The sequence below is a fragment of the Pelodiscus sinensis genome, chromosome 2 (genome assembly GCF_052426305.1).
Source record: "Pelodiscus sinensis isolate ZL-2025 chromosome 2, ASM5242630v1, whole genome shotgun sequence".
Lineage (NCBI taxonomy): Eukaryota > Metazoa > Chordata > Testudines > Trionychidae > Pelodiscus > Pelodiscus sinensis.
In genome coordinates this window covers 40,575,691-40,588,924 of record NC_143053.1, presented here as the reverse complement: position 1 = coordinate 40,588,924, position 13,234 = coordinate 40,575,691, and the positions used below count along the sequence as shown (strand labels likewise).

General features: G+C 41.5%; 1 protein-coding gene across 2 annotated transcripts in view; it reads left to right on the top strand.

Annotated features, from left to right (window-relative positions):
• Window positions 1-11,059: 11,059 nt before the first annotated feature.
• CPQ (carboxypeptidase Q) overlaps window positions 11,060-13,234 on the top strand; it is a 256,553-nt gene continuing 254,378 nt past the window's right edge. Inside the window, exon 1 of one of the 2 annotated variants that reach the window (XM_075920338.2) lies at window positions 11,060-11,460. The gene's annotated coding sequence lies outside the window, so the exon portion shown is untranslated. The remainder of the gene's footprint in view (window positions 11,461-13,234) is intronic. The other variant, XM_006123927.5, reaches the window with a different exon arrangement.

The following is a 13,234-nucleotide window of genomic DNA, read 5'->3' as shown; positions in this document are numbered from 1 at the left end:
TGTCATAGTCATATACTTTTGTACTTTTTCACCTTACTCCTACATGGTTATGTTTAATATCACAAATTATGTCTATTAAATCTTGGAGCATGTTATTTGGAAACTAAGACCAAAAAAGCCGTTGATGAGGCTTATGCTTTGCACAGAGATTCAGAAATGGCAGGGAAAACCTTGAATATTTCTTTGTGTAAAAACTTGGAATCATGCCTGTGAATTATAAGGCTTTCAATCTTTTCATTATATTCAATGGCAGCTTTGGCATAGACATACACTTTCTGCAAATGTTAATTTCAGGCTGTAAAACTCAAAAGGAGTATATGCAGGTTCATGTATTATGGATATAATTTCTTTTATTTCACCTTTGGAGAAGCTCAGCTTGATTCAACTCAGACTCCAGAAGGAGAATTGAGAAGTGGCGTATCTTCATAGGAGAAGACAAGACCTATTTCAAGTAGAAAAGATAAAAAAGACTTTATTGGTTAGCATTCAAATAGCTGTATAACAAAGATGACAGCAGTATGTTTGCCTATGATAGGTTCTGACTTCAGGTCTGTTAATTTCCTCTTTTCTTATTTCTTAATTTCAAAATGAGGTGGACAGAACTGAACTTACTTGCTTCTCACAATTCTGTACCCTTGTACATACAAAATAGTAGGACTCCAAATAATATAATCATTTAATATTTGCTGCTGCTCCAAGTTCAGTGGTCATTTAGGGAAAATTTAATTTTTTTCTATACTGTAAGTAGTTAAAAACCTTTTAGGCTTGCTGGCAGATTTTCCAAAGCCATATATCTTCACCAACTAAAATCAAGGTAAATATTTAATAGGTATATCTTATTGTGCAATATTTAATGAAATTCAATTAATAAAACAACTATTTGAAATAACGGTGCCAAGAAAAGAAAATTTCTGGCAAATGCTGTGCCACTGCTATAAAATAAAATATTTGTTAAAGTGCCAAAATAAAGTCTACCATGCCTAAACTAATATTTCATTTGTATAGTCTGACATCCAGTCTTCTCCAAGCCCATTTTATTTTGCAGTAGATTGAGTTTTCTTAAAGATGTAGTAAATGCTGTTTAGTTTAGTTGTAAACATTAAATGCATGATAAATTGTCTACTTTTTCTTCCTCAGCAGATCAATATTAAATTGCTTGAATAACCAACCTTTTCACTTCTGAATTTCAGATCCTTTGCTTCATTACTGTAAATATTGTACACAATTTAGTATATTTTTGTTAAAATTGTTCTACAGAAATTCTCTATTATGCATATTTCATTCACATTTGTATACAACCAGCAGTAATGGTTAGCTTATGGTTCTATTTGAGTACTCTTTTCTCTAGAAATCACTCTTTCAAAAACAGCCCATAATATGCACCAGAATTTGGAAAACGTTAGCTTTGTGGGCATTTTAATAGAGCCCTCCTGAAATGTCATTTGTTTAGCAAAGCAATCAGCAGTGGGAATGAAAGTTAACAACATTATTTATTGCCTTGAGTCACATTTTGACCTTTCTTCATTTCCACTGCTAATGCCAACACTGCTATTAAAATGAAATTCTAACAAAGCTATCATCTTGATTACAAATATCAGTTTAGTTTTCATTCATAAATCTAGGGATCAGACTTCTGTCAACATCATCTGTTTTCTAGTATTTTAATATTCCAGTATTAAAAAGGAAACTGGCAGTTGTGCATAATTTCAGCCTTCTAGACAGAAATCTTCAAATGTTACTTGGTCTTCAGTTTTCTGCCCTTTGTTTTCCTCCTGGATGTGTTGGAGCCAGCACTTTGGCTGCTAATGGATGTTGCTTGGCAGCTACTAGACTTGGATGCCAAGCTATGGAACACTTCCCTCACATCACTCTCTCCAGCAATGGCATCCATATCTGTGGCCTGGCTTCTTTTAAAACCTTTTGGCTGGCCTCCACTAGTGCTTTTCTAGCAACTATGAAACTGCTTAGAAATCTGATACAACATTTCCTTGTGGCTGATAAGTTTTAGTACTTGTCCCAGTCCAGTTTTATTGTGACTCAATCTCGACTATAAACACTTTGCTTCCTTTTTTATATTTTTGCAAATGAAGTCCTATGTAAATAACTTAAGTGTCTGTCTCATGTCTTTTCTTTTATGGAATGAATAATATTAGTTATACTTTGAACTGCTGATATCTGTGAAACTCTGCTTTTCCATACATGTTGCCATTTGATATTTAAGTTTTTTGCTCTTTTAGGTATCATATAAAAAAATTGGGATAAGTAAGAACATATAAAAGTTCTTCGTTTCAGAAAAAAACTTACCAGTTAACCATTAATATATATTTGATTAATGATTTAGGTCATATCTTACCATCACTTCTTAGCAGAACTCCTATTGAAATCAATAGAAAGTTTTTCTTAAACAAAATTTTTAAACAAAACTCTGATTGCTTCTAGTGCAGAAACTATTCATCTGGAAGAACTTAAAAAATACTCCTTTAAAATATGAGCTATATATGAAGTTTGGAGATTTTGAATTAAAGTGAAGGCACGTAGTCATTTGAAAACTTTTAAGTAAACCGGGGGGGGGGGGGGAGGGGGGAGGGAGAGCGGGAAGGAGGGGTGAAGGGAAGCCTACTTCCTCTCTTAACCAAAGGTCAGGCTGAATTAATTGATGTGGTCCCTACTTGTGAGAACTCACTTCCGACACTAGATGAGAAGAAGTAGGAATGTCTGTTAAAAATCCAGGAAAAACAACACAATATATTTAATTGTTTTAAATAAATAGACCCTATATTCACTGTAGGGGGTGATTTTTCTCATGGATCTTTTGTTACTTTGCTATATGCCAAGGACTTTTTGGATTTAAAACAGGTGACTAACAGTAATTTCCTCCAGACAACAACTATAATCCAGCAGCAGTTTGGGGCTTCTCTTGTTGTGGGAAACTGAACTTGCTGTTAGGGAAACATTTGATTCCTAGTAATCCTCCCACTCCATGAGCCTCTTGTGGTCTGAGGGTATAAACATTTTTTTAAAATATTTCCTTGATGGAATGAAAGAGTTTCTCTAAACACAGCAACTTTTATTTAAAAGCTCTGGGAGACTATTTAGGAAAAATGGGAACAGATTATTTTTGTGTGTGTTGTCAGTTGTCACAGCAGTGGGATTAAAGCTTATCTTTATCATTAAATACAACAGTTAACCAAGTTGTTAAATCAACTTGTACATTAAATGGTATTATCTTTTCCATAAATGTAGCATTCTCACAGGAGATAGGAAAGTTTTTAATGTTTGAAGCACAGGAAGTGCTGCAATAGTTGTGGTTCAAAGTTCCTGTGAAAACTTTTTTTTTGGACTCACACTTGTTTCTATTCTCAGCTCTCCTTAAAAGAAAAAATTAAAGTTTGGTTTTTGTTTTTCATCTTTACAATTTCTATTACAACAAAACTAAAGAACAAGAGTTCATTCTAGAAAGAGAGAAAAATGGACAAAATGAGTGTTTCCTTCAGCCCTGAAGACAGGTAGCTTAATGTTTTGTTCATTTAAAAAAATTCAACTCTGACAGAATTGCGCCTGTGACTATCTCCTTCTGCTAGTAATATACATTTCCCTTTTGGGCAAAGCAAATGAAACTCTAGTAGAGCAGCAGCCTTTTATACAGTTCTTCACTATCAGGTCTACAACACTCTTATGTGTAGGTGAACCGTCTTCTCTTCTGTCAGAGTTTTCCCCTCATGGTGCAGGAACTCAATGTTAGTTCTGCATTCCCTGAGCTGCACCTCATTCTCAGATCTGTTCAAACATTCTTCTTCACTTCTATTACAGTTCATCACTCATGGTGTATAAACACCTTGCTGGGCCTTAGTTCCATATGTGGCTCTGTGCCCTCCCTCTACTAAATATTCCAGCTTGGAAATTCTGAACAACTAAGCAGAAGTCTATTGCAGCCTCACATGTTCACTTCATACTTCTCCAAAGACTGCTTCCCGTGTTTGTTCTTAAGTATCTAAATTTAAAAGCATTGTTACTCTAGCCTAGACTATCATGGCTTCCTTCTCCAGCTCCCTCTTAAACCAAGTTTTTGCCCAGCACACATTTCCAGCCTACAGTTCCCATCATCTATCCATCAATTACAGCAGGTGTGGCCAACCTGAGCCTGAGAAGGAGCCACAGTTTACCAATGTACATTGCCAAAGAGTGACAGTAATTTGTGAGCATTCCCCATTAGGTGCCCCCTCTCCCATCTCCAGTATCTTTTGCCCACCAGCAGCCCCACTGATCAGTGCCTCCTCTTCCTTCCCTGTGCTTCCTGTCCACTGTAATTAGTTGTTTCGTGGCACTCAGGAAGCTCTGTGGGGGAAGGAAGGAGTGAGGGTGCAATACGCTTGGAGGAGGAGGTAGAGCTAGAAGTTGAGCACTGAAAATTTGATACCTATAGCTGCAGCCCCAGAGTCAGTGCCTGAGCAAGGAGCTGCATATTAACTTCAGAAGAGCCACAGGTGGCTGCAGAGCCATAGATTGGCCACTCCTGAATTACAGACTGCAGAATGCACAACCTTAATGGACTGAGATCCAGTAAGAAGTGACAGGCCTGCCTTAAATGGCCAGTATGTTCAGTTATACCCAACCCTCTAAAATCCATCTCATGAGTTTGCATTTATATAGCACTGTACATCAAAACTCACCCAAAATTCTTTAGAAATTAATTCTACAGACCGTATCACACCATCCTCTAAATTGCATTATGCAACGGAAGTGATAAAAAACCTTTCCCACTGTCTCCACAGTTGTTGGAAAGAGACAATCCATATTTGCAACATCTTTTTAACCTCATCCTGAAGGTGCTGTTAATAGGAATAATGCACCATTGCCTCTCTGTGCCTTAGATATAATGACGATAAATGCAGGAGGGATGTATAAATGGACTGATGATTTACTATGAAAAGAGGAATACTTCAGGAGCGCCATGAGGAGAATTTCATCTAACATCCATTGTCCAGTGTTATGCTTATAAGAAGCATATGGGACCTTTTTCAGGGAGATAAGATAACACGCTGCATTTATTGATAATATAACAAAGTAGCATATGCATTTACATAAATACATACACACACACACACACACACACACACACACACACACACACACACACACACACACATCCTGCTGATGGAATAGTTACCAGTCTGTTGCTCAGCCTGACCTATTGGCCCGATAGGTCAGATGTGAGGAAGGGAGCCGGGTTCATGTGTCAGTCCGGACTGATGCCCCCCTCCTGATCTTGATCTTAGCAGGACAGAAGCCGAAAAACCATACAAGACACTCCATCTTTTATAGGATTTTCCTTCCATGCCAAGTCTATGCATTTTGCCTTGTCAAGACGTAATTAGTCATTCAGCATCACAATAAGTCTTCCTATGATATATGCTTATTGGGAAGAAGTTGTTCTCACAGTCGTCCGATATCACTAAGATGACAACCCCTCGGGTGTTGTCTTTCCAGCAAAGGTTGTGATTAGTTCCCTATCAAGGAGTGCTTGCCTCTAGCTTCAGGGTTTGTCAGTCTGCCCAGTAGTCTGCGTCTTTAGTGTGCTTTATTATTTGGTGCTTCTGAGTCTCCGGCCCCTCCTCTGACCATATGACCATGCAGTGGCCTTCACACTTAGCTCTCCTAAAACATTCTCTCTCATTTACACAAACAATACATTTACAGAATTGCAGCATGGAACAAAGGAGAATTTCTAGTCATTTTAACAAAGTTACAAAGTCTTTCAACATTAAACTTCTTTAACACTAAAATCACTATATATTACAATATTTCGTCCCTTCACTTTAACATGCTAACATCTAATAGAACTGGAGCTAAGTTAACAAAGCTGCTTGCTTGAGGCCTACATCTTCTATTTAAGTTTAATCCAAACTTTTGCTATAACATACATTTATTATAACTGACTTATTAGTTACAAAATTCCAATTCCAGTGTTACACCAGGAAGTGGAATACTGCTTTATTTGGATATGACCTATCTGGAGTTTTAAATATGGGGATAGGAAGTGTTGGACTGGGAGAGGGAAATAACTTGAACCTTGGCCCCCCCTCTCTCTATTAAACAAGCACATACACTGGGATTGATAAAGGTGCCTAAGTTCTATAGAGATGAATGCATTTCAGAGGCTTAAGAAACAAAAAATGCATTTGTAACTTTCTTACTTGCCATTCAGTACATAATCGGTGCTAGAGGGCCACCTGCTCCTCTTCCAATAAAAAACACAGGGAAGGGAGCATGTATTCCCTTGGGGGTCTGGTTGAACTAGCAGTCCTTTGGAGACCAAGAATCTGACCAGGATTTTCCAATAGTCTGAAGTTCTGCAGAAATACAGAAGGAAAGCCCCATGAATCTCAAGTTATTCATGAGGTCCCTGTGCTGTTTTTGAGCCCCACAAATTACAGCACAACTCATATACTGTATGTTGGATACCAGTGCAGGTTCCTTTCCCTGTACATGCTCAAACTCTGGTGGTATGTGAAAGTTACTGACCCTCAGAGCGACAGTAATTTACAAAGGAAATCACAGTGTCAATGACTTGTGACTCCCAGGCATACAGCCCACCTCCCTTCCACACTTAGATGTGTAAAAAGAACTGTATAATACCTGTGGAGGGGCTAGTGGTGGTTATGTGGTAGGGTAAATTATACTTTGTATCTGCTACTTTCTTTCATATTCCCCTTCTGCCTCCCTTTGCACCAACCTTGTGCACTGTTAGGATGTGTGTTCTCCATGGGGAACACATGAGAAGAAGGAAGCACAAGGCCTAAAGTGAGCAAAAGCTGGGCCCCAATGCTTTCTCACTAGTAGTAGTTGAATGCCAGCATTTGGTGGGAACTTCAGAACATTTCTCTCTTCTCAATGAATTGAAACTGCAAGACTGACAGAAGGAAATAAAATCTGAAAGCTCAGTTACATATGGCTCTATCTATATATACACATTAGTATCTGCCAACAGTAGGAAATGCTCAATAGAGGCCTTTGAAGAGGAAAACACCTTGTAATGCAATTGAAATACACTGAACCCCATGGGAACTTTTGGAGAGACAGTGGAACAAATGGCAAATAAATTACTAAAAAATAGGGATTATCTTTCTAAGCAGGAATAGCTGGCAAATGGGCTATCCATCCAAGCCAATCCTGATTATTCATACTTTAACCACCCTCCCTCCCCAATCATCAGTCCTCTGTTGGCAGATTCTCCACTGGAATCTTCACATGCTTTTTTCCCCCATTCACATTTTGAGCACTCGTTACAAAAAATACTATATGAGGAATGCTAGTGCTTTATTCTTAATTATTTGTATTCCAGTAGCATCTTGGAAGCTCCAACCAAAACCAGAGCCCAAATGTAGTAGGGAACATAGAAAGAGCTTCTCATTTAAAGAAATGGGGCTGACAACAGGTAGAAAAAAAAAGCATCAAGTACATTGTACACATTGAGAGCTGTGGCACCAAGAGATTAAGCAATGTCAGAATTGCCAGATGCTCCCGTTGGCTTTCCTTGCTCCTTGCAAAAGGAGTAATACCAGATGCTGGTGGAAGCCGGCCTCAGCGTTGAATTTACAGATCTATACTGGACCCACTAAATCGAACGCTAGATCAACCTCTTGAGTGTCGATCTTGTGGTAAGTATAGACGGGCCCTGAGTAAATTTCTCAGACTTGAAGAGCTCTGTGTAGCTCAAAAGTTTTTTTCTCTGACCAGAAGTTGATCCAATAAAAGATATTACCTCACCTGCCTTGTCTTTATTAATATCCTGGGACCAGCACTGCTACAACAACACTATATACATAAAATCCCCCAGGCAGATCTGCCCCACATCTCATCTCTAATTAGAAGGAAATTAGGGAACCACTCACTGGCAGAGTGTTTAAAGTGCACTGTGTGCTACATTCACACAGAGAATATTTTGTTGTTTGAGTTGCAATAAGGTATTTATGGAATCATTATTCCCTAGCTGTACTCACCATGCAGAGACACTGCTACAGAAGCAACGTATGACAAAACTTCTTAGGCAGGATATGTAATGAATACTCACAAACCACAGGAAACAAATAAGACAGTCATGATAACAGGTTAGTTTTGTAACATTTTGATTAAAACAGTTCCTTCCTCTGCCTAAACAGTGGTCTCAAAAACTGTGCAATTTAAATGTGGAAGATTTATTAATGTTTGCTGGTTATGTGCTAGGGATGTAAGTGAGTAGTTGACTATCCAATAAGCCTAGGCTTATCGGGTAGGCAAGTTGACTACTCACATTCTCTCTCCCCACTTTGTTGCCTCTATATCAGAAGAAGCAAAGGAAGCAGAAGCTGGTGGGAACCCTCTCTGCGGTGCCACCTGCCCCCCTCGCTGTTGCTCTGCATTTAAAAAGCAGTAGGAGCTAGGTGGGCTGGCAGCCCGGCTCAGTTCTTGCTCGTGCTGGATCTGAGACCAAATTCTGCTGCTGCTCTGCAATTTAAAATGCCATAGGAGTCAGGGGGCAGGCTGTTAGGCTCTTACTACATTTTAAATTGCAGAGCTGCAACAGGGTTTGGTCCCAGTGTGAGCTGGGACTGAGCTGGCTACTTTCCCTATCGACTAATCGAGTTGTTGATAAAAATTCTATCAATGACTCGATTAGTAAAATAACCATATTTTAACATCCCTATTGTGTGCAACATTCCATAAACATGGAAAAATACAAACAAATCACATACAATAACCAGGTGGAGGGGCCAGACTAGCAGAGGTGAAGTGACTTATTTTTAGTAATACCTTTTCCTCTTTAAAATCCCTCCTCAAAACAACTTTAGTGTGGCTACTCCCATTCCAACTAGATTATCTGGGAATCAGAGAACAATGTTGGATGGTGGAGGAAAGTTCTCCACAGTTAGAAAACAGACTGTCCCAAAATGTTTTACTAAAGTTCTGATCTTATACACATTTGGGCATGTGCTTATCTTTAAACACGTGGGCAGTTTCACTGATTGTATTGGAACTACTTGTGCTTTAAGTTAAAACACGTGCCTAAGTATTTGCTGCAGCAATGCCTAGGTTTGAGTTCCAAAAATGTGTTTACACCATTGGCTTTCAATCTCTCCAGACTACTGTATCTACTTCAGTAGTCTGATTTGTCTGAAGTACCACCAAGTAATACATAACTTAAAAAATTATTTGTTTACAAAAATCAGACATGAAAATTCAAAATGTCATGGCATGCTATTACTGGAAAATTGCTTACTTTCTTTCATATAATTATAAAATAAAACAACTGAAATATAAATATTTATAGGGCAGTATAAACAAGATCCAGAACACCTCTATATGCCCTCAATGGTGCATGAACTCCTGGATGAGGACTACTGGTCTAAATACAAAAGTTGCACCAGTTTAAGTAAATTTGTTTTAAAACAGACTTATTTAGTTAAACGTACAACTTTGTGTACACTAAGCCATAGCATAGTGAACTGCAGCTGTACACTAGGGATGTTAAAATGTGTTTTTGTAAATGTGTAACTGCTGAAATTTTTGGTTACATGTTTACACCTGGGAGGGAGGAAGAAAATGCTCCATGGGAGCCAGTAAGCACTGGGAGCTGGCTTTTAAGCATACCAGTTCTCACCTTCCCCCTCTTCCCTCCTGCGCTACAAAGGCAGCAGCCAGTGCTCACAGGGAGCCAGCTTAAAAGCCAGCTTCCCACAAGCACTGGCTCCAGTCTGCACTCCCCCCCCCCCCGCCACACACACACACACACACTGCGCTTCTGCCTCTGATACAGAGGCAGCAAGTGGTAGGTGGGGGACTTGTGTGTCACTGTGAAGGTTAACCATTTCTGTTTAAACATGCACATTATCGCGTCCCTACTACACATCATGGTTGGCAGAGAGAGGCAGACGCTTCAGAGCCCATTGGCAATAATCAAATACTTATATTCTATTAATATTATTGAAAGATTTTGCAAAGAGGGTATGAAAGAAAAGAAGGAGCCTATCACACGGGGAATTCTGAGGTAACTTCTTTTGACATAAACACTTAGGCTATGTTTACATTGGCAAGATTTTGCGCAAATACTCTTTAACGCAAGAGTTTTTGTGTTAAGAGTATTTGTGCAAGAGAGTGTCTACACTGGCATGTGCTTTTGTGCAAAAGCATCCGTGCCAGTGTAGACGCTCTCTTGCACAAGAAAGCTCTGATGGCCATTTTAGCCATCAGGTTTTCTTGCGCAAGAAATTCATGTTGCCTGTCTACACTGGCCTCTTGCGCAAGAACACTTGCGCAAGAGGGCTTATTCCTGAGCAGGAGCATCAGAGTTCTTGCACAAGAAGCACTGATTCTTTACATTAAAATGTCAGTGTTCTTGCGCAAGAATTCGTGGCCAGTGTAGACAGGCAGCAAGTTTTTGCGCAAAATCTTGCCAATGTAGACACAGCCTTATTCCATTAAAAGGAAAAACTCTCCATTGAGGTAGGGGGTCCACTGATATTTTGAAACTACAAGTATTGAAATAGTCCATTTCAGCAACTCCTTTTCAGCCATAAATAAGGTAGACATTTTTAACAGTGAGAGTAATTAACCTTTGGAACAAATTACCAAGGGTTGTGGTGGAGTCTCCATCACTGGCAAGTTTACAATCAAGACCAGGAAGACCAGAGCTATGGCCTTGTGTGATGAAGGAGGGCAGAGAGCTGATCAGACTGGTTTGGCTTTAGAATCTGTAACAACCCAAGCAACAGAATCATACTTTAGAGACTAAACTTTCTCCTGACATGGTGGTGGTGGGGGATACCCCCTTCCAGGAAGCCCTACATACTGGAGCTTTGTGCAACTCCTGCCCCCAGCTGCAGAAATCCCCCAGCTGCCCAGCCTTGCCCCTGAGCAAGCCCAGCTGCAGACCCCCCTCGCCAGGCATCAAGCTAGCCCCAGGCCTCTGACTCCTGAAGCCACCAGTAAGATGGGTGGTACCAAGGCCTGGCAGAGGAGACTTGACACCCATTGTCCCTGCCTCCTGGTGACCCCTGGGGAGTGAGTGCCTGGAGACCAGCGCTTCGTTTAGCATGAGAGAGGTGCTGGGGCTCAAGCAGGGGTTTTCACGTCCCTAACTGAGGCGGCAGCCAAAGGTGTCGGCCTATCCGCTGCCGGGCCAGCCCTGGCACAAAGTGAACCGGGGAAGAGCTTTCTGCCGCGAGGAGGCCGAGCTGCGGCTGGCCAGCGACCGCGCCCCGCTGGGCGAGGAGAAGGAGGAAGCAGCAGCAGACGTCGGCTCCAGCGGGACTAGTAGCGACCTGCTCCGGGCGGAGGAGGCAGCGCAGCAGGGCGCGGGAAGCTGCAGTGCCCGCCTCCCTCTGATCTGAGCGCAGGTGAAGCCGCCTGCAGCTGCCGCCGGCTCCTCTCCCAGCCAGCGCGTCCGGGCGAGCGGCCTCGGGGCCCTGCGACCCGCCGGGGAAGGTGCGTGAGCCGCTTCTCTCTCCTGCTCTGCTGAGCCAGCCGCGCGGGCTCCTGGGGCGACGCCGGGGCTGGGTACTAGTCGGGGCGGGCCCCAGTGCTGAGCCGGGAGCGCTGCCCTCCCAGCCTACCTGAGCGTGCACAGGCACGAGGAGTCCCCTTTCCTGGGGGTTCATGCCTGCCTATGGCTCACGTGATAAATATGGTACCGGCCCCCGAACTCCAGTGCGATCAGTTTGTGCCATTCTGTTGTCTCTTGCACCTGCTTGGTTGTATTTGTGGTGTGATGCAGTTATCCCTAGCACAGTCCCAGTGGTACATTCAATCTTTCAAGTCCCAATATGCCATATATAGATTTAGCATTGCTCATCGCAACTCCACCGTCTCTCTCTCTGCCTCGCCCCAGCCACTGTCCCTGCCCCCGAGCAAGCAACATTCCCGCTGTCTGGTTACTATGGGCCTGATTTTTCAAAGATACAGAACATTTGCAGTTCTCCACCTTGTTTCCTTTTCAGGCCAGGATCTACCTCTCCCCAGCTCACCACTCTATCATTCCCCAGAGGGTAGGCTTCTCTGGTCCTCCGGATTCAGCTTTCTGACTCCAGAGCAAGCAGGTGTCTCCTGCAGCTTCTCATCACAACCTTCTGTTCTCTCTGGCCTTGGCAAGTTTGTAGGAGACTGCTCTCCTGTCTTTTGCTTTAGGTAGCCTGAGCTGGCTGCATTGCTCACTATTCCTGTTCACTACTGCAGTGCTCACTACTACTCACCAACCCCGCATTTAAGGAAGCTGTCAACTCTGTTCTGCTTTTTAGACAAAGTCTACACTGGTACTTTAGAGGGCTGGAATTTTCGGGTTCAGGTGTATAACAGGTCCTCTCCCCAGCACAGCAAATTATGGTCCAGTAAAGTGCTAGTGTGAACCAAGCTATTCTTAGCTACTCCTCTTACAGAGGTGCTTTACACAGAACACTGGGGGAGATCTCTCCTAGCACTTGTGCCATAGCCACATTTTCAGTTTAAAGTGCTGCTCAGACTGGAACTGGAGTGCTGGGCTCCATTTCACTTCAGGAGTCTGCTACCATACCGAAAGATTCCTTTTTGCAAAAGAGAGACAAGAATAGAATGAAGAAGAGAAGAATGAAGAAGAGAGACATGTACATCAGGATAGTGGAAAGATAAGATCAGCCTGCCCCTTGGATATAAATGCACAAAATAGTATGATTCAAAACCTGTGAGTGATACAGAGTGATCCATGCCGTTCTAAGAAGGCCTTATACAGTTCTGATACTTTTTGTACTTCCAGGACAGTAATTGGAAAATCAATGGTTGTGTCTTTTGAGAAGCAAAATATAAGCTAGTTGGAAAGCAGAGCCCATTCATACATCTTTGAAAGATATCAAGGACAAAATTTTGAAATGCAACTACTGTGGATTTTTTAAATTTTTAATTTATTTTTAATGCAATGGTCCCGAAAGGATTTTCACATTTTTCTAAGTGCGTAAGTCCATCCATAATGTAAGTTGAAATTAACAGGAGCTGTGAATAATACTTCTGAAAATCAGGCCCAAAGTATCTTTATTTGGCCACCCAAAAACAGGCATGCAAAATGAGTAGCACTTTTGGAAAAAGAAAAGCAACTTTACCAGTGTCTGGTTACAATGGGCCTGATTTTTCAAAGGTACGGAACATGTGCAGTTTCCATTGATTTCACCTGGAATTGTGAATGTCTAATACCTCTGAAAGTCAGGTCTGATTTGCCTGCGTGTTATAATAAAAT